The following is a 27,635-nucleotide window of genomic DNA, read 5'->3' as shown; positions in this document are numbered from 1 at the left end:
CTAGGAAGGCAAGACTCCTGTCTATTTTGGCTCATCACCAAACCCCTAGGGCCTAGTGAAATGCTTAGTAAATAATTAACACTCAACAGATACTAATTTGACTGAAGACATTGTTGACGTCATACCAAGATCTCTTAGGATGGGTAGCATGGAAATAGTGATGCATTTTCATATTGTATATTCTCATAAGTTTATGTAATCTCATAAACCATGCCAATACACATACTGGAGAGCGGGGCCAAGTCCACACATTTAGGAAGCTCTTCTCATTCACAAATATGGCAGTTGAGAATGCTCAGAAGAGAGTCTCATGAGGAGAATCAATTATGCTTTTATACCTACCTGCTCCACAGTGTCTCTCTGAGGCCTATATTATTCTGTTAAGATTTAGGTGAATTCCATTTATTCTAGTACTCCTTATTTCTCAACTGAGTTACTGGGTTTGAGCTGTGGATATAAATTTTATTTATATTCCCATTCTTTTCCTTTTTCATTTTATTTATTCCAGAAGGTGTATTTTTAAAATTTTATTTAAATTCAACTAATTAACATATAATGTATTATTGGTTTCAGATGTAGAGATCAGTGATTCATCAGTCTTATATAACACCCAGTTCTCATTACATCACATGCCCTACTTCATGTCCATCACCCAGTTACCCTCCCCCCCCTCCTCTAGGGACCCTCCATTTGTTTCCTATGATTAAGAGTCTTTTATGATTTGTCTCTCTCTCTCTGATTATGTCTTGTTTTATTTTTTCCCATTCTTATATTAGGGTGTTTATCACTAAGGCTTTCTACTTAATTTTTCCCAGTTTTAATGTTCTAAGTTCTACCTTGTTATTTATCTTTCAGCAGTACTTCTGTTGATCATTTACTCTTCTTTTTCTTTGTCTTCTACTTAGTAAGCATGCATCCTTCAACTATCAAGCCTTTCTCAAGAATCTTTTCTTTCCAGGAAGAACACAAAGCAATATTTAAATTCTAGGGACCTATGACAATGTTTCTAAAGTTGGTAAAAATCCAACAATATGCTTAGGTCACAATGCAGAACAAAACCTCTCAGATCAAACAAATATACCAGTGCTTCCAAGTTGCAAGGAGTTATTACTTGATCCTTATGAAAAACTCCCTTTGGGGGCATCTGGGTGGCTCACTCAGTTAAGCGTCTGTCTTCTGATTTCAGCTCAGGTCATAATTTCAGGGTGGTGAGATTGAGTCCCATATTGGGCTCTGCTCAGAGGGGAGTCCTCTTGGAATTCTCTCTTTCCCTCACCCTCTATTCCTCTCCCTGCTCTCTCCCTCTTTCTCTAAAAATAAATAAATAAATCTTTAAAAAATTAAAAAATAATTAAACTTAAAAAATAAACTCCCTCTGGTCTTTTGTAGTCTATCTTTATATTGTTTAGAATTTATATTGGTTAGAATTGGTTAGTTTATATTGGTTAGAATTTGAGGTAAAGAACATTTTAAATGTGTTTTTATTCATCTTACGTAATGATTCTCATGGAAGGTCCCCAAGTAATGGCTTCCCTTTTTAAAATCACCAGAGAGAAAGTATTAAAGGATGGACTGTGCTGGAAAACTTCAGTCTTAGAAATGTCTTTAAAATCATGGAAAATATAGAATTTCTGGAACCCCATACTTAACAATAGTTTTATGCCATTAAGACACGTTTCAAAAAACTTTTTTATAAAATAAATAACCATTGTAGGCTGAAAAAAAAATCGTTTCCTTAGCCTTCCTGGGTTACTCAACTATACATAAAAGGCTGCTACTGATGAAATGTTCTACTTTAGTTGAATGCAAGAATGCCTGTGGTTTGATAGTGGCCATGCTTTTTTTAAAATAACATTCATGAAGACTTCACTAAATACAGTTCTTAACCTCTTCATCTGTATTTTGTCAACTTACAACGTAAAGAAACAAATAATGAAAAATTCTCATTATTAACATTTCATCTACTCTAAAATATATGAGTGTTTAAAAGCTCTGATAAGCATTTCTCAAAACATTCCCAAATTCACTGATCTAATTAGCAATGAAGCTAAACTTAATACTTATATGAACTTTGAGTGGGAATTCCTGATGGAGCATATTGATAACCATAGTATAAAGCTTTTTTTCTTTCCAAATTATATATGCTAAAGAAATTGATTTTTGAAAAAAGAATTTTCTCTTAGCTCCTTTGTGAGTTTGCATTACAATATTACCACTTTTGAAATTAAAAAACTTATACCACTCATTTCATTTCTTGAGCTTATTCTTTTTTTTTTTGAGTTTTCCAAAGATTTATTGAAGCAGAAACAAGTGGGTCAGATACTTGTTGGAAAAAAGCAGTTTTAATGGTTTTCAAAAATACTTCTTAAAAAGTATTCTAGCACAAGTTTTCTTTGTAAACTAGATTATGTTGTAAACTTTCTCCTAAATCTTATAAGAGTGTTGGTTCTTAAGAACTAGAAGTTACTCCTAATTCCAAATCTATCTTGCGCTCCTGAAAAACTGCAGAGAGGCACTTGAAAGCTGTTCCTTTAAGATATGGATTTTTTTTTTTTTTGAAATTCTAGCGGGTAATAATTGCTGCACCGAATCTGTGCAAGCTTCACTCAAGGTCATCATGATGCTGACAAGTTTCGTTGATAACCTGTCCATCCCTAGTTTCAACCTCTTAATCAGAAGCGTTCTCTTTGAGTGAATGTCAACCAGAGGGAGTGAATCCAGGTTGGTTTCCCTCAGGTTCAGGGAAGAAAAGTTTGGAAGAGGCAGAGCAATCCTGCTCTCCTCGCCTTCCAGCAGCTTCCTGTACGTGGCAATCTCAATGTGGAGAGCATCTTAACATTCAGCAGGTCCTGGTACTCCCGAAGGTGAGGAGCCATTTCTTCCTTCATGTTCTGAATCTCATCCTGGAGGCGGCCAATAGTGTCTTGGTGGTTAGCAGCTTCGGCGGCCAAGTTCTCTTCCATTTCACGCATCTGGCGTTCCAGAGACTCATTAGTCCCTTTGAGTGCATCCACTTCGCAGGTGAGGGACTGCACCTGGCTCCGGTACTCAGTTGACTCCTGCTTCGCCTGGTGCAGGGCATCGTTGTTCCGGCTCGCAGCCTCAGAGAGGTCGGCAACCTCGGGCCTGTACCATTCCGCGCCCTCCTGAAGGTTCTTGGCAGCCACGCTTTCATATTGCTGGCTTGGAAACATCCATATCGATTTGGACGTGCTGGTCCTGAATCTGGGCCTGCAGCTCCTGGATTTCCTCATCATGTAGTTTCTTCAAAAAGGCAATCTCTTCTTGCAAGGATTCCACTTTCCGCTCAAGGTCAAGACGCGCCAAAGAAGCGTTGGCACCAGCCTGTCGGGAAGACTGCAGGGTGCTCTCGGCTTCCTCTCTCTGAAGCATCTCCTCTTGCAACTTCTCCCAGAGCCGCATGATGTCCTCGACCGGGTCGTGGCGCTCCACCTCGACGCAGGCCTTGTCGTTGGTGAGCTGGTCCACCCGCCGGCGCAGCTCCCGCAGCTCCTCCTCGTAGAGGTCCCCCAGGCGCGACTTGCCCTGGCCCCGGAGCTGCTCGAGCTCGGCCAGCAGGATCCTGTTCTGCTGCTCCAGGAAGCGCACCTTGTCAATGCAGTTGGCGAAGCAGTCATTCAGCTCCTGCAGCTGCAGCTTCTCGTGGTGCGCGTGGGCTTGAACTCGGTGTTGATGGCGGCGGCCAGCGAGAAGCGCGCCGAGTCCTGCAGCAGACGCACGCCAGGCACACTGCTCCGCAGGCCAGCGCGGAGGAGCGCGTGGCGGACGCGCCGCGGGACGAGGCCTAGAGGCTGCGGCTGGTGCCGGGGCGCGGCGCGCCGCCCAGGCTGTAGGTGCGGGGGGACGCGGCCGCGTAGCTCCGCGCGGAGCTCGGCGGCTCCCGGGCCGGCCGCCGCACATCCTGCGGTAGGAGGACGAGGACACAGACCCGGTGGCCGTGGCTGCGGAGGGCGGCGGTGGGCTGCGCGGCTGCGGCGGCGCGGCCCGGCTCAGGGAGGCCCGGCGAGCGAGGGCGCGGGGGTGCGGGCAGAGCTCTTGAGCTTATTCTTGATGAGCTGGTGTTGGAAGATCATTTGTGGGTCATGGAAATTTGTACCTATAGTTCAGTGCAAGAATTCTCACCTTGATGTGATAGTTCTAATTTCAGAAATATAACTATGGTAAGTTTTAGAAAAAAGTGATACATTTGGACATCAGCAAATATTTGTAGAAGTGGCATAGATGTTTCAAAATAGATAAATACATTTCATCGCTCTTTTACTAGACTGAGAGAGATAAACCATCATTCCTTACGATAATCCTGAACAGTTACATGTACAGTGCTTACATGAGATGACTCCAAAAGCAAAATAAATTTCTAAAGTAAGCAGTGTTCTCAGTACTTAAAAACTGGGGAAGGTAGTTAATCATTATATTATAATATTATTTCCCCTTACTAGAGTGGTCAGAAGTCTCGCCTATTCCTTTATCCATACCTTCTAATCTAATTCTATCAACCAGATTCCATAAAGCCTACATAAGCCTGTTTGGAGAAAGAAGCTCCATTTACACTCACACTGAACAATTGGACAAGTATAACATCCCCAAGTGCAATAGCTAGATTTCTTTTTTGAGTAAGAGTGTTTGTACTCGGGTGCCTGAGTGGCTCAGTCACTTAAGCCTCTGTCTTTGGCTCAGATGATGATCCCAGGGTCCTGGGATCAAGTTCTTCATTGGGCTCCCTGCTCCATGGGGAGCCTGCTGTTCTCTCTCCCTCTGCCTGGCATTCCTCCTGCTTGTGTCTCTGTCTCTCTCTTTGTCTCTCAAATAAATAAATAAATAAATAAATAACTTTTAAAAAGGGAGAGAGAGTGGTTTGTATTGGGGGTGCCTCGGAGGCTCAGTCAGCTGAGCATCCAACTCTTTTTTTTTTTTTTTTTACTGGAGTGCAATTTGCCAACATATAGCATAACACCCAGTGAGCATCTAAGTCTTAATTTCAGCTCAGGTCACGATCTTGGGGTCCTGATATCGAGCCCCAAGTCAAGCTAAGCACTCAATGCCAAACCTGCTTGTCCTTCCTCTCTTCTCCCAAACCCAATCTCGCTCTCATGTGCTCTCTCTAAAACATACATAAATAAATAAATAAATAAATAAATAAATAAATAAATAAATAAAATCTTTAAAATAGTGGTTTGTATTGTTATTGATGGCCTTCAGTTTGGAAGCACATTTGATTCTGGGACAATCTAAAGATGAGGCAGAAAGAAAGAAGATACTCAATGCTTGATCTATATTAATAATGTGCTCCCATGGGCTTTTGTCTTGGGTGCTATTGGCAAGAAGGCTTTTCCAGAATTCCCCCCCACCCAATCTGAAGTTCCTGTTCTCTATACACTTAGTACTTACAAATGTTCAGTGTATCCCTCTAGGACAGATTGTTCATAAGATGGACTAATCATTTGTGTCTACAGTAGAGTGAGTCCTTCATAATAGAAGTGGCATCTTTTTCATTTTTATCCCCATCATCTTATTTAGTTCAGAGCTTGCTATTGAATGTGTATCCAGTAAATAATTCTATGAATGAATTAATTACATTATCTAAGCTTGAGGAACTGGAGTGAAGTAGGAAATGATCTATGAAGAGCAATAAAGCGGACCTTTATGTTTTAGTCTAGGAGGCCAAAACTAGGTAGGAAAAGCAGCATGAATTATGGGACAGAATAAAAAATGTACCTGTAACTAGAGAACTTCTTATGCTATAACTCTCAGGAGCCCCAGAGTAGCAGGTGATGAATGTTTCAGTGGAATGTTTCAGTTAGAATGTTTCCAGTTGCAATGATATTAACCACGTTAACTCTGAAGGTTGACATTAATAATGCAAATTTATCTCACATATCAAGGAGTGAGGAGATAGGGCTATTTTAGCGTATTAAACTTAGCACAGAAATAGTTCACCAAGGGTCATATTTAAGCTCTGACACCTCACTGTCTTGGTTTTTTACAAGTTTGTTACTTCATGGTGACAAGATGGCTATACCAATGTCAAGCACCTCATCTTCATAGAATAGCTTCCATGGTCAGGAAGAAGTAGTTATCTTCAATATAATATATACTACTTATTTTCCTTTCCCAAAAGATATTTAACAGAAACCTCTTCACAGCTCATTGGCTAGAACAGAGTCACATGAGAATAATGAGGATAATCAAACCAGCCAAGGGCAAAGGGATCTCCAGCCTGGAACTTTGGAGGTGTCCAGTTCCTCTGAAATACTTGACCCCCCCCCCCCAAATTCATGACCAAAATCTAGGTTCCATAAGGAAGAAAATTGTTTGGAACTTCTGTATATAAGCAACCAACAGTAAATGAGAAATCTCAACATTAAGCTTTTGTCTCACTGAGCCTGATGAAGCATTATATTAACGCTAAACTTCAAAGGTCTCGTAAATTTGTTAAAGTGAGTAGAAAAGTTAATCAGCCATTCATTTGGACTGGATCTCTCTATCAGTTATATTTGGGCCATCACAAAAATGTCCAAAATATTCTTTCTTCTAAGCACACTGTGTTTTATGATCTGGCACCTGACCTATCAGCTAGTGTTCTAATTTCTAAATCCTGAACATGATTACATTTTTGGCTATGATCCACAGAATGTATTTTAAAATCTTGGCACTGGCACTAGCCTCACTTGAGCCAAAATTTCTTTCATGATTCATATTGATGAATCCCAATATAGGAAGTTTAGAGGAATTAAAAATATGTTCTTCCCAAGTAGAGGACAGGCATCATTCCTCCTCTAATCCAGCCTCCCAAGAGAAATAGCAAACTGGTCTTAATATAAAAAGTACATTGTTCATCATCAACATGTCTCCAACTCAAAAAGTGTTTACTGTGAATGACTCAAGTGGAGTTGACCGTGAGTACCTTCAAAAGATGTTACATAAATTATGTGTAGTTTGGGAATGGAGATGTTACTTGGTAAATTATTTTAATAAACAGCTCATTTAAAGATAATATTTATCTATCATAATCCAGAAAATTCCATTTAATACAAAAAAATATAAGTAAATTAAACACAATTTTAACTGTTTTTTTGTCTGATGTAATAGGTCTTAAGAATTTCAAGTATGTAACTTCCTATAAGAAACTTACTAAAGTTCTCCTAGTTCAGCATCTTATGAAATAGAAATCCTCTAAATAAAATATAGCCTTACATTATCTGTCACATAATACGGGAAAAGGAACCCATATATGAAATGAAAACAATAAATGTAAGACTTACCTATGAATCACTAGAAAAAAATTGGTAAGATCCTCCTTCCCTCTCATTTCCCCTGAGGCACTTGTCCCCCTACCCCCACTGCAGACATATTAGTCAAATATGTACGTGCTTATATTATATCTCTTTTGTGTAGAATATAGGAATCCAGTGTAACTTGCTAGAGCTGCCTCATGATCGGTATGTGCCCTTATTCATATTCATTCCTTCATCTACCAGCCTTGATTTTTCCCCTCCTCTTTCTCCCCCTTTTAACATAATGGTCTTTCAAAGTGGATATTGTTAGCTTGAATCCTGGACCTGCCAATTGCTACCCTTTTGACCTTGGGTTATTTGATTAGCCTTTTCTTGTATTAGTTTCCTTGTCTGAGAATGACAGTAATACTATCTAATTTAGAGTTGTTTTGAAACTTAATATATGGATAGTGGATAACACCAAAAAATGTAGCTTAAAATAGCATCCCTAAAATTCATCAGATGCTTTTTATAGTAAATGGTGAGAAATCTTCTTTGTTGGCCTAATAATTCAATCTTAATACCTATTTAAATAATCTTCTGAGCAAAGGGCACTTCAAACACTAAATTACAGATGCTTTTTCACCCAGTATAAAGGAGCTTGGATTACATGATTCCTGAGGTCTCTTTCAGCTCAGCATTCCAAGGTTTTCCATTACACTAAGCATTTGTTGCATGCTGCAAATAGAACTCCTCTTGGCCAGGTATGATGGAGAATATTAAATATATGGAAGCTACATGGTCCCTGTTTCTATAGAAGTACATATTTGGGCAAACTAATCAAAAGTATAACAGGTCTATTTACTTTCAACTTTTATTTGTGCTGCTTTCTGAAAATCCAATACAATCTTTTTTGACAGATCATGTCACTGCAACATCTGTTAGTTCTGCTAGTTCTCTCTCAGCACTCCTTAACTTTAAAAATTGTCCTCTCATTTTTTTTCAAATTTTGAAGACTTGTTACTTTTAGCAATTGCTGTAAATTGCAAATATAACCCAGAAAATGTTAAAAGATGATGTCTATTTTTTCCCCTGCTAATCAACCTGCATAGTAAATGCATTGACAAACATGCCATCTGATAAATTCACATCTACTCTCTGGAGTTCAATCTTAGTGTCTGTGGCTTCTGCAAAGAGAAGGAATGTATATTCATCAGTTTATGGTTGAAAATCTCAGCAAAAGTATATGACTAATGGTTCTTGATGGCAACCATCTCCTGGAATAAGATGATGGATGTGTTAGCCATTTTATAACCCTGACCACCCCAAAAATGAAAACAGTGACCTATGCAGAGAGAATCCCCAGCCATGAGAAACAGAAACAAGAATAGTCAGTGCTACAAAAGGGCTTGTGTTACTCATCTTCACTGTGAACCTACGCAGCTACTCAGATTTCCCATCATGAGTGCTGAGGAACAAAGTAAAGTGATTGTACTAAACTTTCTTTCTCCAAAGTCTCCTACAACCATCTGTAAAATGGTTGTCTTTTACAAATTAGTACTTTGAAAATATCTAGTTTAAAATAGAATGAAATAAAACTCTGTAACACTTCATGCTGAGGTAGATGTGATGCTCTGAGAGTGTGGGGAAAACCATCTGGAGAATCAGGGTCTAGCTCTTCACTCACCACCTGCCTGTACAAATTGTCACAAATGTCTTAAAGACGTGTTTCCTCATCAGGACAATGGATAATTATACAGACCAACAATTCATCTGAGGTCCAAGGACCACTGCCCCCCACCCCCCCACCCCCACCCCCGGGCATGTGAATAGATTTGACAGAGTCTGTGAACTTGGGCAGAAAAATAGTACATTTTTTATTCTCACTCATACCTCACTAAAATTTAACATTTCCTTCAATTATGGTTGTAAGCAACAAATGTATATTAGTAGTAATACTACCTCTCACTTTGTTACCTATAGAAGTTAAGGTTATTTTTACATCATAATATAATGGTTGTAGGAGTTGAGCCATGGGCTTCTTCAGACTGCCAAAGCATTTGGGCATACAAGAAGTAAAGAGTCCCTGCACTAACAAAATTCTAAAAGTCTTTTAATTTCAAAAAGTCAATGACTGTAGTTATAAAAGATTTACTCTAAATTCACTAAGTAGAAATTATATTTGACTAAAAAAGAACTGTACAACCAACCAATACAACCTATTTCTTAATCTGACCATATAAAATAAAAAGGCAATTGTCTTTCATGACTGAATGACACATCCCTTAAAAACTTTGTCAGTTAGACCGTGCCATATGAATTTTTGAAGGTTTTGTTGAATGTGATTAGGATGATATAATTAAGTTCCTATCTCTTCACTATAATTAGTTTCAAACATTAGCTAATGAATAAATTCAGCCTTTGTCCAGATTTTGTCTTCATTTGAATTTCTTGTTCTAGGCACATAGGGAACAATCCAGAACTTTAGAATGTGATTTAATGGATAAATTACTACAGAATGAATTACCTCATCCTTTTCAAATGATGAAATAGGTAACAGAAAGAATTACCGTCAAAACTAATAGAATATAAAAATCCTGACTTTGGTCCATTTCTATCATCATCACAGCAACTATTAGGTCTGTACTCTTTATATCTCTCTGAAAAACAATAATCTATCTTCACAGCTTCAGGGAATGGAAGAGCACATTCAACAGGTTTTGATGTAAAGGAAAGGGCATGTTTTCTAAGAATGTTTTATTACGATCATGGTTGTCACTGTACATGTGATTAATTGGCTTTTTGTCACCAACAAGCCTTTTAACTCTGAGACAGTGACAAAGATGAATAATGAAAAGACTTCATCGTTCTGTGAAGCTACAACTTCAAAGAATGCAAATCTTATGATGAAAGAAGGAAGTTGGCTGAATTATGGGCAAACTGCAATTTGACCATATTGTTTTTCATAATAACTACTCTTAATGTGTCAGCCATATTTCTTTCCTTGCACCAAAATCATATTTCTTTGAAGTGACAGTAAATTATTTTTTCCTGTCTTTATTCACTTCAGTCAGGTGGTGCTGAATGATTAAAATGAAAACCTACAAGTTTCAACATATACATTTTCTTTTTTTTAGTACCTTCAGTTATCATTGACATCAATTCATTTTGGTCACAAACATCTTGCTCTTGTCTATTCATTTCTAGCACATTTGGTGTAGTTTATTTTCAGTAAACTGATGTAGCAAACTACTTTCAGATTCAAGTATCTCTTAAAAAGACCAACAGATGCTTTAAAAAAATCACTACACTTGTGAAGATGCATTTGATTAACAGTAAAAGATTCTCGCTATTTAATAAAATATCCCAGGTCATACTCTGTAGGTTTGAAAGAGAGGATTTTACTACGTGATTTCCCCCATGTTAAGAATCCTTTAATATATCTTCAACATTTTTAGTATATATTTTGGATTTGAAGTTTAAGTCTAATTGTATAAAGTTTTTATGTATTTAATATCTTAATATTTGTGTGATTTTTTAATCTCAAAAGCCTAACGTCAAAGAAATAACCAATCAACTCCTAGAGTTAAATAAATGAAAAATAGTTATTTTTTTCTTTTAACTCATTAAACTATCTACAGTAGCTTTCAATGAAAAAAAAAATATCCTAAGAGACTGAGATGTCATTATCCTTGAAATCCAGAAATCCATTAACTCAAGGCTTTTAAAATATTTTCCTATCTCCCCTTTGCAAAGTTTCTCATTTGTTTAATATGGGTAAAAGAGTATCATAAGAGGATGAGTCAGAAGAAGTGCATAGTTTGGAGTGATTAAATTGAACCATCATTTTATTTTTTAAAGAAAGTGGGCATGGACTATTTTAGTTTATAGGCTGTTGGTCTCCTAAGTTAAAAAAAATAGGTAAAATTATTTTTAAAAATTGGCACAGGGAGCCCGGCAAGATGGCGGAAGAGTAGGGTCCCCAAGTCACCTGTCCCCACCATATTGCCTAAATAACCCTCAAATCATTATGAAAACCTATGAATTCAGCCTGAGATTTAAAGAAAGAACAGCTGGAATGCTACAGTCAGAAGAGTTCACACTTGTATCAAGGTAGGAGGACGGGGAAAAAGAAATAAAGAAACAAAAAGCATCCAAGGGGAAGAGCCCCGTGAGGAGCCGGGCTAAGGCCAGGGCGAGTGCCCCCAGGACAAGAAAGCCCCAGGAAAGCCCCGCCTGGAGAAGCAGGGGCTTCACCAATCTTCCGGACAGAAAGGCACTCTCAGGGAGTTGGAGCAGGACCCCAGGAGGGGCGGGGATGCCATCAGGCTCCCAGGGGCACTAACAGACACCTGCCCCCCGGTGAGAGCACCCACACCCCGTGGCCGAGCTCCCTAAAGGGCTGCAGCGCCCGACCGCTAGACCCGGGAGCAGCTCCAGCGCCTCCTGCGGCGGCTCTGAGCGGAGGGCGCTGCGCAGCCAGGGGCGCATTTCCAACAGCACAGGCCCCGGGAGCCCAGGGCGCCGGGGACACAGCCCAATATCCGGCTTCCCCCCGGGACAGGCAGAGGCCAGGAGGGCCCAGGACAGCAAGGACACTCCTGCCACCAGGTGGCCCCGAGCTGAGCAGATCAGTGGCCCCGCCCCTGGAGCATCCAGGCCCCTGTAGACAGAGAGCTCCGGAGTTACTGCGGGAGCTGACTCCAAGGCTCTAGAGCTGGCCGCTGCCACTGTGGTTGTTACTCCAGGGGCCTCTCGGGGTAAACAACCCCCAGTGAGCCTCACAGTGGCCTCACCACATAAAAAGGTTAAACAAATGTTACTGAGCCCTGCACCAGCCCGGGGGCTGAGCAGCATCCCCAAGCGCTGACACCTGAGAATCAGCACAGCAGGCCCCTCCCCCAGAAGAACAGCTAGACCAAGAGGGGAAAAACAAATTATTGACCAAGCAGCACTGGAAGGTTTCAGGGGAAATCGAGGAATCTACAGTATACAGAATCAGATTACACTCCCCCTTGTTTTTTGTCTTTCGATTTCTGTTTGCTTCCCCCCCCCTTTTTTCTTTTTTTCTCTTCTCTGCTTTATTTTGCTTTTTTTCTCCTTTTTTTTTCTTTTTCTTTTCTTGTTTCTCTTCTCTATTTTTCTCCTTTTCTCAATTCAACTTGTTTTTGGCCACTCTGCACTGAGAAAAATGATAAGAAGGAAAACCTCACCTCAAAAGAAAGAATCAGAAACAGCCCTCTTTCCCACAGAATTACAAAATTTGGATTACAATTCAATGTCAGAAATCCAATTCAGAAGCACTATTATAAAGTTACTGGTGGCTGTAGAAAAAAGCATTAAAGACTCAAGAGACTTCATGACTGCAGAATTTAGATCTAATCAGGCAGAAATTAAAAATCAATTAAATGAGATGCAATCCAAACTAGAGTTCCTAATGACGAGGGTGAACGAGGTAGAAGAAGGAGTGAGTGACAAAGAAGAAAAGGTGATGTCAAAGAGGGAAACTGAGGAAAAAAGAGACAAACAAAAGATCATGAGGATAGATTAAGGGAAATAAGTGACAGCATGAGGAAGAAAAATCTACATGTAATTGGGGTTCCTGAGGGCGCCGAAAAGGCCAGAGGGCCAGAATATGTGCTTGAACAAACCACAGATGCAAACTTTCCTAATCTGAGAAGTAAAACAGGCATTCAGATCCCGGAAATAGAGAGATCCCCTCTAAATATCAATAAAAACCGTTCAACACCTCGACATTTAATAGTTAAACTTGCAAATTCCAAAGATAAAGAGAAGATCCTTAAAGCAGCAAGAGATAAGAAATCTCTAACGTTAATGGAGAGAAATATTAGACTAACAGCAGACCTCTCCACAGAGACATGGCAGGCCAGAAAGGGCTGTCAGGATACATTCAGAGTCCTAAATGAGAAGAATATGCAGCCAAGAATACTTTATCCAGCAAGGCTCTCATTCAGAATAAAAGGAGAGATAAAGACCTTCTAAGACACACAGGACCTGATAGAATATGTGAACACTAAAGCAGCTCTGCAAGAAATTTTAAGGGGGACTCTTAAAATTCCTATTTAAGAAGTCCAATGTAACAAGCCACAAAAACAGGGACTGAATATGTATCATGATGACACTAAACTCATATCTTTCAATAGTAACTCTGAACATGAATGGTCTTAATTCATCAAAAGGAGCAGGGTTTCAGACTGGATAAAAAAGCAGGACCCATCTATTTGCTGTCTACAAGAGACTCATTTTAGACATAAGGACACCTACAACCTGAAAATAAAAGGTTGGATTACCATTTACCATTCAAATGGCCCTCAAGAGAAGCAGGGGTAGCCATCCTTATATCAGATAAACTAAATTTTATCCCAAAGACTGTAGTGAGAGATGAAGAGGGACACTATATCATACTTAAATGATTTATCCAAGAAGAGGACTTAACAATCATCAATGTATATAACCCGAATGTGGGAGCTGCCAAATATATCAATCAATTAATAACCAAAGATAAGACATACTTAGATAATAATACACTTACACTTGGTGACTTCAATCTAGCGCTTTCTACAATCGATAGGTTTTCTAAGCACAACATACCCAGAGAAACAAGATCTTTAAATGATACACTGAACCAGATGGATTTCACAGAAATCTACAGAACTTTACAGCCAAACTCAAATGAATACACATTCTTCTCAAGTACACATGGAACTTTCTCCAGAATAGACCACATACTGGGTCACAAATCAGGTCTTATCAAATACCAAAAGATTGGGATCGTCCGCTGCATATTCTCAGATCACAATGCCTTGAAATTAGAACTAAACCACAACAAGAAGTTTGGAAGGACTTCAAACACATGGAGGTTAAGGATCATCTTGCTAAAGGATGAAAGGGTGAACCAGGAAATTAAGGAAGAATTAAAAAGATTCATGGAAACTAATGAGAATGAAGATACAACCGTTCAAACTCTTTGGGATACAGCAAAAACAGTCCTGAGGGGGAAATACATCACAATACAAGCATCCATCCAAAAATTGGAAAGAACTCAAATACAAAATCTAACCTTACACCTAAAGGAGCTAGAGAAAAAACTGCAAAGAGATCCTACACCCAGTAGAAGAAGAGAGTTAATAAAGATTTGAGCAGAACTCGATGAAATCAAGACCAGAAGAACTGTGGAACAGATCAACAAAACCAGGACTTGGTTCTTTGAAAGAATTAATAAGATAGAAAAGCCATTAGCCAGCCTTGTTAAAAAGAAGAGAGAGAAGACTCAAATTAAGAAAATCATGAATGAGAAAGGAGAGATCACTACCAACACCAAGGAAACACAAACGATTTTAAAAACATATTATGAACAGCTATACGCCAATAAATTAGGCAATGTAGAAGAAATGGACGCATTCCTGGAAAGCCACAAACTACCAAAACTGAACAGGAAGAAATAGAATACCTGAACAGGCCAATAACCAGGAAGGAAATTGAAGCAGTCATCAAAAACCTCCCAAGACACAAAAGTCCAGGGCCAGATGGCTTCCCAGGGGAATTCTATCAAACGTTTAAAGAAGAAACCATACCTATTCTACTAATGCTGTTTGGAAAGACAGAAAGAGATGGAATACTTCCAAACTCGTTCTATGAGGCCAGCATCACCTTCATTCGAAAATCAGACAAAGACCCCAACGAACAGGGGAATTATAGACCAATATCCCTGATGAACATGGATACAAAAATTCCCAACAAGATACTAGCCAATAGGATACAGGAGTACATTAAGAAAATTACTCACCATGACCAAGTAGGGTTTATCCCTGGACACAAGGGTGGTTCAACACTCCTAAAACAATCAATGTGATTCATCGTATCAGCAAGAGAAAAACCAAAACAGTAGGATCCTCTCATCGGATGCAGAGAAAGCATTTGACAAAATACAGCATCCATTCCTGATCAAAACTCTTCAGAGTGTAGGGATAGAGGGAACATTCCTCAACATCTTAAAAGCCGTGTATAACAAACCCACAGCAAATATAATTCTCAATGGGGAAGCACTGGGAGCCTTTCCCCTAAGATCAGAAACAAGACAGTGAAGTCCACTCTCACCACTGCTATTCAATATAGTATTGGAAGTCCTAGCCTCAGCAATCAGACAGGAAAAAGATATTAGAGGCATTCAAATTGGCAAAGAAGAAGTCAAACTCTCCCTGTTTGCCAATGACATGATACTCTACATAGAAAACCCAAAAGCCTCCACCCCAAGATTGCTAGAACTCATACAGCAATTTCGCAGCGTGGCAGGATACAAAATCAATGCCCAGAAATCAATGGCATTTCTATACACTAACAATGAGACTGAAGAAAGAGAAATTAAGGAGTCAATCCCATTTACAATTGCACCCAAAAGCATCAGATACCTAGGAATAAACCTAATCAAAGAGGTAAAGGATCTATACCCTCAAAACTATAGAACACTTCTGAAAGAAATTGAGGAAGACACAAAGAGATGGAAAAATATTCCATGCTCATGGATTGGCAGAATTAAGATTGTGAAAATGTCAATGTAACCCATAGCAATGTACATGTTTAATGCAATCCCTATCAAAATACCATGGACTTTCTTCAGAGAGTTAGAACAAATTATTTTAAGATTTGTGTGGAATCAGAAAAGACCCTGAATAGCCAGGGGAATTTTAAAAAAGAAAACCATATCTGGGGGCATCACAATGCCAGATTTCAGGTTGTACTACAAAGCTGTGGTCATCAAGACAGTGTGGTACTGGCACAAACACAGACACATAGATCAATGGAACAGAATAGAGAACCCAGAAGTGGACCCTGAACTTTATGGTCAACTGATGTTTGATAAAGTAGGAAAGACTATCCACTGGAAGAAAGACAGTCTCTTCAATAAATGGTGCTGGAAAATTGGACATCCACATGCAGAAGAATGAAACTAGACCACTCTCTTTCACCATACACAAAGATAAACTCAAAATGGATGAAAGATCTAAATGTGAGAAAAGATTCCATCAGAATCCTAGAGGAGAACACAGGCAACACCCTTTTTGAACTTGGCCACAGTAACTTTTTTTTTTTTTTTTTGGCCACAGTAACTTCTTGCAAGGTACATCCATGAAGGCAAAGGAAACAGAAACAAAAACGAACTATTGGGACTTCATCAAGATTAGAAGCTTTTGCACAGCAAAGGATACAGTCAACAAAACTAAAAGACAACCTACAGAATGGGAGAAGATATTTGCAAATGACATATCAGATAAAGGGCTAGTTTCCAAGATCTATAAAGAACTTATTAAACTCAACACCAGAGAAACAATCTTATCATGAATTGGGCACAAGACCGGAACAGAAATCTCACAGAGGAAGACATAGACATGGCCAACACGCACATGAGAAAATCCTCTGCATCACTTGCCATCAGGGAAATACAAATCCAAACCACCATGAGATACCACCTCACACCAGTGAGAATGGGGAAAATTAACAAGGCAGGAAACCAGAAGTGTTGGAGAGGATGCAGAGAAAAGGGAACCCTCTTGCACTGTTGGTGGGAATGTGAACTGGTGCAGCCACTCTGGAAAACTGTGTGGAAGTTCCTCAAAGAGTTAAAAATCGACCTGCCCTATGACCCAGCAATTGCACTGTTGGAGATTTACCCCAAAGATGCAGATGCAATGAAACGGCAGGACACCTGCACCCCCATGTTTCTAGGACCAATGTCCCAATGGCCAAACTGTGGAAGGAGCCTCGGTGTCCATCGAAAGATGAATGGAAAAAGAAGATGTGGTTTATGTATACAATGGAATATTCCTCAGCCATTAGAAACGACAAATACCCACTATTTGCTTCAACGTGGATGGAACTGGAGCGTATTATGCTGAGTGAAATAAGTCAATCGCAGAAGGACAAACATTATATGGTCTCATTCATTTGGAGAATATAAATAATAGTGAAAGGGAATAGAAAGGAAGGGAGAAGAAATGGGTAGGAAATATCAGAAAGCGAGACAGAGCATAAAGACTCCTAACTCTGGGAAATGAACTAGGGGTGTTGGAAGGGGAGGAGGTTGGGGGGTGGGGGTGAATAGGTGATGGGTACTGAGGGGGGCACTTGACGGGATGAGCACTGAGTGTTATTCTGTATTTTGGCAAATTGAACACCAATAACTAAATTTATTATTAAAATGAAATAAGTAAAGAAAATTCATCTACCACCTTTACAAATCTTTGTTTTCAAAGATAAAGTTACAGGATGTACCTAAACAGCTCCTAACTGCATTAAAATGAGCATTGTTTACAAGTCATCTGATTTCAAATTCAATCTTCCTCTGAATGTGAAGACAGCATGACATAAAGTGAACAAAGTCTCTGTAAGAATTTCAAATGCATTCATTTACCCTGGGGGTTTAAGTATTGTCATTTTTTATGACTGTGCAGAGCATTTGGTACCTAGGAATGCAAACATGAGGCATTCTCTTAATCTGAGTTAACCTGTTAATCTGAAGATTTTGCATGTGTTTCTGATGTCTTGATGCTTTACAAATCGACAAAAATAAAATTAATACAGTGGCTCTTTCAGAGAAGGATATCCTTCCCCACATACACATGTACTCAATAGTAACCATTTTTAAAAAGAAAACTGTATTGTATTTCTGTTCTTAAACTTTTGGAGATATAACTAATAAAACAAAATATATCCAGTGTACAGACTACATTATGTACAACATACACTTATTGAAAAAAACTCAAAGAGTTATATTAATGGTATAAAGATCATAGAATTAGAGACAAAATGGCTTGATTATCTTCAGCTTCTCTTTATATAACAACTTTTAAGTTTTTACCATCTTAGTTGCTCTTCTATAATGGATCAGTGGCCAACGATAGCTCTAAAATAGAGCCAAACAAGATAGACCCATAGAAACCTGACTTTGTAAATTTTAAAAATTTCTTTTAGTAGTCTCTGTACCCAGCTTGGAGCCCAGAGCAGGGCTTGAACTCCCGACCCTGAGATCAAGAATTGAGCTGAGATCAAGAGCCTGAGGCTTAACTGACTCAGCCACCTGGATACCCCAAGACACATGAGTTTGTATATAAAGGAGATGTAGGTTGTTAAAAATAATGGCAAACTTTATCAGTTTGCTTAATTTCTTAAAAAGCAATAACATTATTGATCTTCCCCGTCAACCGAAAACATTTTAACTATGAAAATTGACACTATCCAAGATTCAGATAAACAATTCTTCTTAGGGAATGGCAATACTATGTTTTAGATAACGGCTGTAATAAAATTTGGTCAGTCAAAAACACAGGTTAGTACCCTACTGTGTTAGAGAATTGAGAACAACTACTAATATAACCTCTAAGGGAAAAAAAAAACCTATTATATTTCACCATTGTGAAAAATATTTCTGACAGTGTAATAAGATGTTTATTTTTTAAAGATGTTTAACATAAAAATATGATACTACTAATCGGATGGCTAGTGTATGAGGCTAGTAAGTTTCCCTTCTTTAATGAAGCCATGGTATATATTCAAAGCTTATTGCCTTATAAAAAGAAGCAGAGTATCCATTTATGTTTCATTGACCCTTGACTCTCAGTCCTTCTACTGTCAAACATGTGTCCTCCTGGAACCTGGGTGTCGTTCAGCGGTAGGAAAGCAGTGATGAGCTACTGTATTAGTCACTGAGCCCCTATGGTGTGCCAGGGCTGTTTCTACTAACTGGAGGTTCCATAGCAGATGATCCCTGGCCTCATAGAACTTAAGTTTCCTTTGGAATAAATGCATTTGCTGTAAAGAAAAGCAAAGCAGCATAACACTCAGGCAAATACTCATGCTGGTGTTACAATTTCATACATGGTAGAAAGGAGAACCTCTGATGCCAGATATTTAAGCAATAAGCAGAATGAAGTGAGAAGGTACAGATAACAGGGTGAAGAGTGTTCTTGGATTTCCCCCCCAAAACAGTAAGTATGAAGCAAGTACTTTATTATGAGGAAGTGCATTAATCAAAAGTCCTGTAACACCTCCTAGAACCCACAGAGAGGTCAGCAGGCAGTGGCTAGGCCACAAGAGCAATCTGTACTAATTGTTTTTAGCAATCTGGCTTCCAAATAGGAAAAAAATGAAGCTAGAGAACATATTACACATTGTGAATTCAGCTTCAGGATCATTAGCAGCTATGCAGTTCATATATAATGGGGCTGGGTTATGAGACTATGATAAAAGAAAACACAAGATATTGTGGTTTAATTTATATTTTTGCTCATTATAACTCTGAAGAAGAATTAAACAGGTGAAAGGTTTGCATTACTTGGGGAGAGAGAATAATTTAGATTATTAAAGTATACAGATTAACCTACCTATAAAAAGTGATGATGAGAGATACGAGTAAAAAATAAAGTAGCAAATTTTTCAGATGATTTTTATTTTATAAGTTGATCCTTTGAGAATATTGTTTTCTGATTCCACAATTGGTCATTCCATTTGGTTGAACCTAACATATTACATTCATGTGCGACATTGTCTGATAAGGCAATGGTTCTTCTTTTAGACAATATTTGGAGCCAGATTTTTCTGTGTTGTTCCTATGAGCCTTTATCGCTCTATGTGGTTGGTTGGAAGTAGCACAAATCTAAGGCTTTGTATGAAGTGAGTAGAACGCTGAATTTGTCAGACTATTTAAGGACAGAAAGTACTGGCGAAGAAGCTCTAGACTAACATCCTTTCTCCACTCTCTTCCTGCATGCCAACCAGCTCTGTGCAACTCAGACTAACATCTTGAACTCATTCATTAACTTCTACTGTATGGTGGTCTATAAGTTAAATCAAGCAGATGTATTTTTTGATAATTAATTTGTAAAGAACTACATATCCTATTCACAAATATTCTAATAATATAGAAAGAAAACTATAATATTTCCAGACAGTAAAGCAAAAACTGACCATTTTTTGAAAATTTTAGCAATTTAAATGTCATAAAGATACAAATCCATCAAAGCCAAATCATCTGTCTCAAAGGTAATACATTAAACAATATTAGTATTTAAGCATCCTTCTTTGCACAATCAGAAAAATACACATTGTGGCCCTCCCTTAGGTATTTCTCCTAGCATTGCCACTTTGATATTTAAATATAAAAAGCATTTTTCTCTAAGTTGTTCTTCAGATCTGTCACTTTCTGTATTAGATTTGAAGTTGGTTGATGAAGCACAAGAACGGTGTTCTGACCAACCAATGCAGCAAGCTCCTTCTCCGTGATCAACTTCAATCCACTATCACCCTCTCCAGTCAAATGAGTGTTAGAGTCTAAAAGCAAATGAGTGCAAATTGCTATCAAGCTCTCTCTCCTGAGGGGTCAGGTGGGTGATGGAGCACAGATTGTGGGTCAAGGGCAGAGGACAGGAAGTGAGAGCTCCTAAAATTAGCCTGACTCACAGGAATCTATAGACTCCTGGGGAGAAGGTCAGTCAGTATTCAATATCGAATCACTATATTGGGAGCTTGATTTCATAAAAGAGGCCAGGACAGTAAGAGATACAGGAATACGGTGATTTCCTCCACAGCTCAGGCAACCAGTGGCCTTCCGGATGCTTTGAGGCTAAGCCCGTGTGAGACTTTTCCATCCCATGTGATATTATCGCCAATAAAGAGATATCATCAAATAGACTGGGGCTCAGTGAATAAACACAGAGAAAGCACCACATATCTAAAGGGCTCAAGTAGCCAGAGAGAGAAAAATTAGTTTCATGTTGAATGGAATAAATAAGGGAAGAGACAGTCTACTTAAATTTAACACACACACACACACACACACACACACACACAAGTATTTGAGTACACACATAAAAAAGGTACAATAATACTTTCTAGATGGAAAAACATGATTTTCCAGACAAGTAATCCCGTGGGTGAATTATAGAGAGAATTGCCACTGTGGAGCATCAAATTAATGGTCTAGAGAATCAAGTGCAAGGAATGTATCAAAATACAGACCAAAGATATAAAAAGATTGAAATCATGAGTGAAATCAGAAGCTTAAGAGTCTCATATCCTCGCTTGGTAGATAAATGAATCACTTATAGTTAGGAATAAAGTTTGACCAAATGCTCACAATTGCCCATTACTCAGCCACTGAACTTTGGCTTGACCAAACATTAGCCATGCTTTTCTTTTTCCCCAGACACCTAAACTCTGGCTTTTCCACATGCTTGAGCAAGAACTAAAGCGCTAAGATACACAAAATCTTTTCTTACTTGATTTACTGAGAATCTGCTGAGCAGGGGAACATTATTCCCTGTTAAAGTGCCCAAATTCTGCTGCCTGCTTACACAACACCTTTGGCCTCCTCATCCACAAAGGTATTGCTGGTCTGCTTACTCCTTCCTGTAAAAGAAAGACTTTTCTGCAGAGTCAAAGTTTAACTTCTTCCTTGTCAATTTCGATGCCTTTTATTTCTTGTTGTTGTCTCATTACTGAGGCTAGGACTTCTGATCCTATGTCAAACAACAGTGGTGAGAGTGGACACCCCGTCATGTTCCTGACCTTAGGGAAAAGGCTCTCAGGTTTTCCCCATTGAGAATGATATTATCTAGGGTCTTTCATATATGGGCTTTATGATGTTAAGGCATGTTCCTTCTACCCTACATTCTTGAGGGTTTTTATCAAGAAAGGATGATATATTTTGTCAAATGCTTTTTTTTTCTGCATCTTTTGAGAAGATCATATGATTCTTACTCTTCATTTATTAACGTGGTATATCACATTGCTTGATATTTGAATATTAAAACATGCCTGTATCCCAGGAATGAATCCCATTTAGTCCTGGTGAATAATCCTTTTAATGTATTGTTGGATTCTATTAGGGAGTATTTTGTTGAGAATTTTCATGTCGATGTTCATCAGAGATAGTGGTCTATAATTCTCCTTTTTGGTGCAGTCTTTGTTCCTTATAGTCAAGAGGCTCTTATGGTTTGACTCCCTCTTTGTGTTATCTTATTTTATTTTTCCTTCCCTTCCCCTATAGTCATCTGTTTTTTTCTTTTGTTTCTTAAATTCCACATATGAATTAAATCATATGTGAAATTGTGGTACTTATCTTTCTCTGACTGACTTATTTTGCTCGCCATAATAACCTCTAGTTCCATCCATGTCATTACAAATGGCAAGATTTCATTCTTTTTGATTCCATTATAGATAGATTAGATAGATAGGAATCTCACATCTTTTTTATCCATTCATCTGTTGATGGACATCTGGGCTCTCTCCATAGTTTGGTTATGTGGACATTGCTGCTATAAATATTGGGGTGCATGAACCCCTTCAAATTACTATTTTTGTATCGTTTGGATAAATATCTAATAGTTCAATTGTTGGGTCTCAGGGTAGTTTTATTTTTATCTTTTTGAGGAACCTTCATATTGTTTTCCACAGTGGCTGGTATTATTTATTTAAATTTTTGGAAGAATTCCCCAAGGAAGCCATTCAGCCATAGATTCTCATATGTTGGGAGATTTTTTATTACTCATGCAATTTCTTTTCCAGTTATGAGTCTGTTCATATTTTCTATTCCTTCCTGCACCAAAGACCATAAGATACCTAGGAATAAACCTATCCAAACAGGTGTGCTATGAAAACCATAGGGCACTTATGAAAGAAATTTAGAAAGAGATGAAGAAATAGAATAACATTCTGTACTTATGGATTGGAAGAACAAATATTGTTAAAATGTATATCCTACTCAAATCATCTACACATTCGATGTAATCTCCATCAAAATAACGTCAGCATTTTTCACGGAGCTGGAACAAACAATTCTAACATTTGTATGGAAGCAGAAAAGACTCTGAATAGCCAAAGCAATGTTGAAAAAGAAGACCAAAGCTGGAGGCATCATAATTCCAGAATTCAAGCTGTATTAAAAAGCTTCAATCATCAAGACAATATGGTACTGGTACAAAAATAGACACATGGATCAATGGAACAGAATAGAGAACCCAGAAATGGACCCTCAATTCTATGGTCACTAATCTTTAACAAAGTGGGAAAGAATATCCAATACAAAAAAAAGTCTTTTCAACAAACGGTGTTGGGAAAATTGGGGCGCAACATGCAAAAGAATGAAACTGGAACATTTTCTTACAGCATACATAAAAATAAACTCAAAATGGATGAAAGACCTAAATGTCAGATAGGAAACCATCAGAATCCTAGAGTAGAACACAGGCAGCAGCCTCTGTGACCTGTGCCGAAGCAACTTCTTGCAAGCATGTCTCTAAAGGCAAGGGAAACAAAAGATGGATGGAGAGATGAGGAAATTGGGATTTCATCAAGATAAAAAGCTGCTGCACAGCAAAGGGAACAATCAACAAAATTAAAAGGCATCTTATGGCATGGGAGAAGGTATTTGCAAATGATACATCAGATTAAAGGGCTAGTATCCAAGATCGATAAAGAACTTATCAAACTCAATACCCAAAACACAAAAAATCCAGTTAAGAAATGGGCCAAAGGGGATCCCTGGGTGGCGCAGCGGTTTAGCGCCTGCCTTTGGCCCAGGGCGCGATCCTGGAGACCCAGGATCGAATCCCATGTCGGGCTCCCAGTGCATGGAGCCTGCTTCTCCCTCTGCCTATGTCTCTGCCTCTCTCTCTCTCTCTCTCTCTCTCTGTGTGACTATCATAAATAAATAAAAATTAAAAAAAAAAAAAAAGAAATGGGCCAAAGGCATGAACAGCCATTTCTCCACAGAAGACATACAAATGGCCAACAGATACATGAAAAAAATCTCAACATCACTAATCATCAAGGAAATAAAATCAAAACTGCACTGAGATTCCACCTCACACCTGTCAGATGGCTAAAATTAACAACTCAGGATACAATAGATGTTGGCAAGGATTCAGAGAAAGGGGAATCCTTATACACTGTTGGTGGAATGCAACCTCATGCAGCCATTTTGGCAAAGAGTATGGAGGTTCCTCAAAAGGTTAAAGATAGAACTACACTATGACCTAGCAATTGCACTACTAAATATTTACCCAAAGGATACAAAAATAATGTTTCAAAGGGGCACCTGCACCCCTACATTTATAACAGCAGTGTCCACAAGAGCAAACCATGGAAAGAGCCCAGATGTCCATCAACAGAGGAATGGATAAAGAAGAATGGATGAGCCCAGATGTCCATCAACAGATTAATGGATGCATGGAGCCTGCTTCTCCAAGGACTATTTCCTTCTGATATCTCGACAAATTGCAAAATACTTTGTAGAGCATTGGTCTCATATTTAACTATAACTACAATCTATTCTATCCTCTGTAAACACAATCTTTATGTGTATGCATGAATGTGCAGGGGTGTGTATGTGTATTTTTCCCCTATCTTCAGATGGTATTCTCAAATTAGATTATAAAATCACTTAAGAAATGTGTATTGTGATTAGCTTAGGAATAGTAAGTGCTTATATTAATTATATATTACTAAAATTTTTAGAAATAAAAAAAACCTTCTAATGAACTTAATGTTTTAAAAAGACCATTTCTTCAATAAGTGGTACTGGGAAAACTATAGAACTACATGCACAAGAATGAAACTGGATCACTTTTTAACATCATATACAAAAAATGAACTCAAAATGGATTAAAGATATGAAACCATGAAACCTGAAAATCCTAGAAGACAACATTGGTAGTAATTTCTCTGACATTGGCCATAGCAACACTCTATAGATATGTCTTCTAAGACATGGAATACAGAGGCAAAAATAATCTATTGAGACTACATCAAAATAAAACACTTTTGCACAGTGAAGGAAACTATCAACAAAAAAGGTGACCTACTGAATAGGAGAAGATAATTGCAAATGACCTAATAGAGGGCTAATATCCAAAATACACAAAGAACTTAAGCAACTCAACATCAGAAAAAAAAAAACAAGCAGTCTGATTTTTAAAAAATGGGCAAAGGACATGAATAGACATTTTTTCCAAATAAGACATACAGATGGCCCATAAATATACAAGAAATGCTCAACATCACTCATCATCAAGGAAATGCAAATCAAAACCACAATGAGATGTCACCTCATACCTGTCAGTACAGCTAAAATAAGGCAAAAAACAACAAGTGTTAGTGAGGATGTAGACAAAAAGAACTCTTGTACACTATTGGCAAGAATGTAAATTGCTAACATCACTGTGGAAACCAGTATGGACATTCCTAAAAAAAAATAAAAATAAAAGTACCACATGATCCAATAATTTCACAAAGGTATTTACCCAAAGTATACAAAACATCAGTTCAGGACCCTGGGTGGCTCAGAAGTTAAGTGTCTGCCTTTAGCCCAGTTCTGTGTCTCTCATGAATAAATAAATAAAATCTTTAATTTTTTTCATTTTTATTTATTTATGATAGTCACAGAGAGAGAGAGAGAGAGAGAGGCAGAGACACAGGCAGAGGGAGAAGCAGGTTCCATGCACCGGGAGCCCGATGTGGGATTTGATCCCGGGTCTCCAGGATCGCGCCCTGGTCCAAAGGCAGGCACCAAACCGCTGCACCACCCAGGGATCCCTTTTTTAAATTTTTTAAAAATTTTTATTTATTTATGATAGTCACAGAGAGAGAGAGAGAAAGAGAGAGAGAGAGACAGAGACACAGGCAGAGGGAGAAAATAAAATCTTTAAAAAACAAAACAAAACATCAGTTCAAAGAGATAGATGCACCCTTATATTTACTGCAGCATTATCTACAAGAGCCAAGATATGTAAGCAACCTATGTTCATCAATAGACAAAAGGATAAGGAAAATGTAGTGTATGTATACATTTAATATTTATAAATTATATATAATATAAATATATATAAATTATATGATATATATATAATATAAATATCATATAGCCATGGATGATATAAAGGATGTTATACTAAGTGAAATGAGTCAGACTAAGAAAAATACTACATGATTTCACTTACTTATGGAATCTAAAGAATGAAATAAACAAACAAAAAGTAGAACCAGATCTAAAAATACAGAAAAACCAATGGTTGTCAGAGGACTGGGAGGTGATGGGCTGGACAAAATGGGTAAAGGAAAGTGGGAAGTACAGGCTTCCAGTTATGGAATAAGCAAGTCATGGGAATGAGAGATACAACATATGGAATATAGTCGGTAGTAATTTAATAGTGATGTTTGGGACACATGGTAGGTACATTTCTGGGGAACCTAATGTCATGTATAAAGAAGTTGAATCACTATGTTGTACACCTGAAAATAACATAACATTGTAGGTCAACTTAAAAAAATTTAAAAATTTAAAAATTCAATTAGCATAGTATAAACTTTTGTAAAAGAAACTAATTTAATATTTTTTAATAAAAAAACTGGGATGCCTGGGTGGCTCAGCTGTTGATCCCAGGGTCCTGGGATCGAGTCCCATATTGGGCTTCCCATGGGGAGCCTGCTTCTCACTCTGCCTATGTCTCTGCCTCTCTCTCTCTCTCTGTCTGTCTCTCATGAATAAATAAAAACCTTTAAAAATTAATAAAAAAACTGTATCTTCAGAGTTATCAGCATTACATATACTGTAAGCATACATTTATATTCTACTGGAACATATTTGTCTTAAATTGAAATAGGTATATTGATTCAATAAGTTAGCATTACATCTACTAGAGAAATTTAAATTTATATACTGTTTGCCTCTAATTTTTATGATTCAAACTAATTTTGTAGTTTCATTTTTATATATTTGGGTATGTTAATAAACATGTTCATTTTTGCAACTTAAAAAGCTACATATAAAAAATGATATGGGTATAAAAAGCATAAAATATATATTTATAAATCCTCTTAATCTGCAAAATACTAATGCATGACAGTTCAAAATTATCTACTTCATAGTTTTCTATATAAAATAAAAATTACTGTAATTTCAAATGATAATATCTATATAAGTAATACTCTAGTAGGAAAAAATAATGATATAAGCAACTTGATATGCAAGGTATGAAAGATATGACTTTGTTAAAAAACATAGTTTTATTCTAAAATAAAATGACTTACTGTTACAAAAATGCATAAGACCAAATGGTATATGAATACAAAATATTATAAAAGGATCCTTGAAACTATTTTCATAGTCAGGGCTCACTAATATTTGAAAGATTTATTATAGAAAAAATTAAAATTAGTATCAAATATTATACAGATGTAAAACTAAAATTTTGTTTCTCTTTTAAAATGACAATTTTCTCTTAGATTATTGGTCTTTTCTTAACCAGAAATTGTGATAACAAGGTTTTCTTTGTCTTCTGGGTAATCTCCTATGGCAAACATTCTGTGTTTTATCAGAATATTTTTCTG

The 27,635-nt window shown here is 37.8% G+C and overlaps 1 long non-coding RNA gene and 1 pseudogene across 9 annotated transcripts in view; both read right to left on the bottom strand.

Moving 5' to 3' along the window:
- LOC140611752 (uncharacterized) overlaps positions 1-27,635 on the bottom strand; it is a 183,980-nt gene that overhangs the window by 9,744 nt on the left and 146,601 nt on the right. The gene's annotated exons all lie outside the window — the stretch shown is intronic.
- Positions 2,324-11,726, bottom strand: LOC140611554 (vimentin-like; annotated as a pseudogene).

The sequence above is a fragment of the Canis lupus genome, chromosome 20, assembly GCF_048164855.1.
Source record: "Canis lupus baileyi chromosome 20, mCanLup2.hap1, whole genome shotgun sequence".
NCBI classification, from domain to species: domain Eukaryota; kingdom Metazoa; phylum Chordata; class Mammalia; order Carnivora; family Canidae; genus Canis; species Canis lupus.
Note: the sequence above shows the minus strand (reverse complement) of the source record. Positions and strands in the feature narration are given on the sequence as shown.